Below are 5,215 nucleotides of genomic sequence, written 5' to 3'. Positions count from 1 at the left end.
AGGTCCCCTCACCACCCACTCCTTCCACCTTCTGCAAAACTTGGGGTGCCAAGGTCACCATGGACTATCCTGTTAAGAGTGTCTGTGGCATTATTCTACAATGAATAGCTTAGATTTGAGGAATGCATTGATGAGAAAACATTGGAGGAAGTACAGGGGAGGGTTTTAAGGCAAGAACAATTCTTATGAGCAAGGTTGCTCTTTCCCGAAAGATAGATAGGGAGTCATCTAGTCGGATGGGAGAAGAAACAAGATTAGAACTAGAAGCCGCCTTAGAGGGTTTAACTTAGTGCTGTCTCTTGCAGTATGGGAAAAGGCATATTAGCATACAGTTTAAAATTTTCCCTTTCAGCCCTGGCTGGTGTGGCTCAGCAGATTGAGCACCGGCCTGCAAACCAAAGGGTTGCCGGCTCAATTCCCAGTCAGGGCACATGCCTGTTTCGGGCCAGGTCCCTGGATAGGGGCACCCGAGAGGCAACCACACATTGATGTTTCTCTCCCTCTCTTCCTCCCTCCCTTCCCCTCTGTCTAAAAATAAATAAATGAAATCTTTAAAAGTAATAAAATAAAATAAAAATAAATGTTTCCCTTTCATATTGGGAATTTTGTCTAGTTACCCCAACCCTACAATAAAATCTGGTAATCCTATACACACTTGTGTGATATTGTAAAGGATAAAGCAACGGGAGTATAAATCAAGCTGCTGCTTACCCTATATTTACCCCTTCATGGGAGCCCATAGAGGGTCCAGCATCTAACAAGGAGACTATGTCCCAAAGTTCCAGGATATGACCATCAACAAAAGGACCTGGAAATGGTGAGGAAAAGCACAGAGTGCTGGCCAGTAAATGCCAGGTGACCAGCTCAAGACTGATATAAACCCTCGTCAGCACTAACCCATACTAGAAGAAAGGTACCCCCAGGTAGAGGCTGGCTGATGATTAAACTACATATCTCCACTTGAGCTTAATTTGGTTAATTTGAGTTCTCTTAAATCCTTCTTATCCAGATTTTTGGAACATTAGCATAGTTATACAAGTGACTCTAAAATTATTTTTATTTCCCATGTATTATGTTTATTTTCCATGTCTCATTCATAAATTTTTATAGATGTGCTTTCTCTTTGTTTTAATTGATTTAGCTAGCTGGTAATTTATTTTACTAATTTTGTTTTCTATTGGTATTGTTCTCTCTCACCACATACACACACAAAAACCAGCTCCCGAATTTATTTATCAATTCTGCTTTGAATTCTAACATCATTTGTTTTCTCTTTTTCCATTCTTTTTATTCACCTTTCCTTGATTTTTTCTGATCATTTCTTAGGAATCTGTTTAAAAATAAATAGCTAATTTATTCCTAATCTTCCTTACTTCAGTGATATAAATATTTAAGATAATGAATTTTTCTTGAGTCGTGCCTCGGCCATACCTCAGAGATTTTGTCCTTAATGTTCTTATTAACATTGTTTTCAAGGCACTCTTTTAAAAAAAGAGAGAGATTTTATTCATTTATTTTTAGAGAAAGGGAAAGAGAGGGGGAAAGAGATGGAGAGAAACATTAATGTGAGGGAGAAACATCAATCAGTTGCTTCCCATACATGCCCCGACTGAGGATTGAACCCAAAACCCAGGCATGTTCCCTGACTGGGACTCAAACCAGTTACTTTCTGCTTTGCAGGACAATGCCCAACCAACCGAGCCACACCAGTCAGGGCTCAAGGCACTCTTAACTGTGAATATGGTTTTCTCTATATTTCAAGAGTAAAGCAGGAGAATTTTTTTCCAAAAAGTTGAACTATTTATTTATTCCCACTGTGGTTATTTATTTTTAATTGTATCATAGGGTCAGAGAATTCTGCCTTAACAGATCAACTTTTTTTTTAATGTACTGAGGTTTGCTTTATAATCAATGTGGTCATTTTTTTTTTTTTGATGCTTCATGGGCACTTAAAAATAACATATGTTCTCTATTTTCAGGATGTATGTTTCTTTCTCTTTCTCGCCATACAGATATTTAAGTATTACAACCTTATTAACTGCATTGTTCGCAGAACAAAGTATTACAAGGTTAGGCTCTGAGGTCAAGCAAAGCTGTGTGACTGTGAGCATATTGTTAACCTCTTGCAACCCCAGTAAAAGTGGATGTAGTGTCCCATTGAGTGCATAGCTCTAAAGGGATTTTGACCTTCATATACACTTCTTTCTGATTCTTAGTGGAGCCCAAATAGTTGGTCCACAGGACCTGCTACTACAAGCTCCTGTCCTTTCTGATGCTCTAGATCTTAAAACTCCCCGGGCCCTCTCGCTCTTCTGTGCTGATGAAATTCTCTTATTCTGCCACCTGGGCTCCCCAACACCTTTGTCCTCTACCCATTCCCATCTCCATCTGTCAAACTGCAAACGCAGGACCTTGGGCTCTTGTCTTTCATCCTGAGGGAACATGACGTCTGCCTCTGGTAACAGTGCTTGAGAATCCGTCCTCTGCACTTTTCCCTGTCTACTCCTTGTCCTTTTTCTCCTCAGAGAATAGGGGAAGTAGTAGGCAATGAAGAAGGTTGTGACATGTTCCCCATATGTTAATAAGTGTTATTATAACTATTTAAAAGTCTCATTACGTGACTCAAGCCTTAGTCACGTCAAGCCTTAGAATTCATAGGCACCAAATAAATCACCCAACCATGTACTGAGTGTGCCATTCAGACAAGGTGAACTACACAAGGCTACAAAGCTACTCGGTTAACTTGTCCCTGTCCTTCCCACTATCTTATCCTGAACTTCTTGGGAATTTCCTGACTTCTTGGGAACTTTCTTTGTAAATGCACACAAATCAATTCCTTTTAGTTTTTCCCCAAATTTTCTAGTCCATTGACTAGAAGATATTTCATAAGCTTCTGACTGCTATTGTTCCCCTCATTACCTAGCTGCCCACCTTTTCATACCCCACGTTGCCTTAGAAAGGAGCAAATTCAAAGCTGGCCTCATTCCAAAATTATGCAAAAGACACCAATACTTCAGGAGAGCAGAAACTCTTTACAGCACTAGGACTGGGAAGAGGTGACTAAAGTAAAGACAAAATTGAAAACCTATACCGGGAACATCTCTTCTAGGTCAAAAAGACATTTTTCCCTCATCGAAACTGCAAGGTTTTGAATCCGACCCCGAGACCCGTCCTTGTCTACTCCTGAAAAAAGGATCTTGGCTTGAAACTGTCCCAGTGTTCAGACCAACCCAGCAGCAAGAGAAAGGGCGACTGGGGTGCCCACTGATGGGAGGAGCCCCGGAGCCCAGCCCTGGAGGCCTCAAGGGTTCAGGGGCCCACTCAGATTGTGCCGCAGAGCAAGAGAGGAACTGGGGTGAGCAAGCATTGTGGCTTTGTCTGTTTCCTGTTTCGGCAAGGTTTCTGTGCAAAGAGAAACACGGTATCGAGAAGAAAAATGCTAAGGGGGCCCAGAGCCATGGACTGAGAACTTGCACTTTACTCAGCTGCTGTCTTGCCCCACCTGAGACCAGAGCCAAGATCTGCCCGGGAGCTGGAAGGTTTTTCTGAGCTGCTTGGGTTGGAGCCTGGGACCTGAGGTAACTGAAGAGGAGGATGTTTCTGTGCTCAGGTTAGGGTCCTCCAACTCTGGGGTAGAACAGAAGACCCTCCATCACCCCAGCTTGCCTGGGCTGAAGGGGGAGATGCAGGAGCAGATGGTATAATTTAAGAGCATTGGGTGTTGGGTAACCAAGACAGCACCCTGCGTTGGTTTCCAGAGCCACTGGCCACAGCACAGCGGTACAGCTTCCATTGCTCCTCCCCTCCATCCATTAGATTGAATTAGGAGTGAGTCAACTGGCAGGGTTTGGGCTGCCAAGTGTCAGGGACCTAAACTAAATGAACTTTTACAGCTCCCACCAAAGCAGGGATCCCCCTAACAAAAAGCGGTCTTTCCAGCAGCTTAGGTGTAGGCCCTTCTCTCCTCAGAGCACATCGTGCTCTGGGCTCGTAGGCCAACCCATGTAGGGAGCCATTCTCTGCACACACAGGCAGGAAATGGGAGCAGCGGCTCGGGGTGGCAACGACAAACCACTGTCAGGTGAGGGGCAGCACCCTCATGTCTTCCTCTGGCAGTAAGGAGAGCTGTCCCCAGCCAGTCCCACGGCTCTCCGGAGTCCAACCGCGCCCTGTCATGCCGCCAAGGGACACCCCACAGATGCCAGAAAGTCCGGACAGTGGCCCAGTGACCTTTCTTTGAACCACAAGGGGACCAATTCCTTTTTCTTCACCAGCCTGTCCCTGTCAGTCAGCCTCCCACATGGCTTCTTGTGTGCAAGCAAATCAGAAAGTCAACATGTCCCCGAAAGCGGGGTATGATTCCACTACCGGGTGTCAGGGCCTTGGAGCCGGGGACTGCTCCCTTCTCTAAGGAGCCATTTCTCCTGCATCTGCCTGTTTGGGTAACAAGCTCCACCACGTGTCCCTTGGGAAGCAGCGCAGGGCAGCATGCGTTTCAGCGGACTGGTGTGCACAGCCTAGGAGAGCCAAGAGAGCCCTCTTCCCAGACCCCATCTCCTCCCCACAGCCCTTTCCTCATCACAGCAGAAAGGTAGCGGATTCTCCATAACCAGGGACCCGCCTCCTCTGCATAGCCTGTAGGTTACCTGGAGCCAAGCAGGGTGGGGACCTCGCATCCCCCGTTAAATGGTGGAACACAGGCAGGCTGGTCACCGGTTCTTCACCCCCATCTCTTCTTTGCCTTTCTGCCCTACCTAAGTGAGAAGGTGGTTGTGTCCAGACCAGAGAGGAGTTCTTTCTTCTTCTGGCCCAAACCCAGAGGTCAGATGAAGCAGAGTAGTAAATAGGATTACCTCCGGGACCAGCATGCCCTCCGTGAGATAAACAGTAGCTTCAAAGAGAAGAGGGGGGTAGGGACTGGAGGATGGGGCATGCTTGGTCCTGGGAGCTCCAGGTGAGCGTGGGGCCTTTGCCTCCGAGCACTGCATCTTCCGTAGCCAAGATCAACGGGACAGGGATAATAATCATCATAGCTTATGTTTATTATTATTATTATTATAAAAATCTAACATTTATTGTATGCTGTGTGCCAGATGCTTGATGTGCATTTTTTCTTTAATCCTCATAACCTCATGTGATAGGTTCCCATTTTATAAATGAAGAGACTGACGATTAGAGATGTTTAATCATTTGTTCAAAAGCACGCAGGCAGTTG

Source organism: Pteronotus mesoamericanus, unplaced genomic scaffold (genome assembly GCF_021234165.1).
Source record: "Pteronotus mesoamericanus isolate MK-2021 breed Mesoamerican mustached bat unplaced genomic scaffold, CSHL_Meso_final scaffold_705, whole genome shotgun sequence".
Lineage (NCBI taxonomy): Eukaryota > Metazoa > Chordata > Mammalia > Chiroptera > Mormoopidae > Pteronotus > Pteronotus mesoamericanus.
This window is presented reverse-complemented; position numbering follows the sequence as displayed.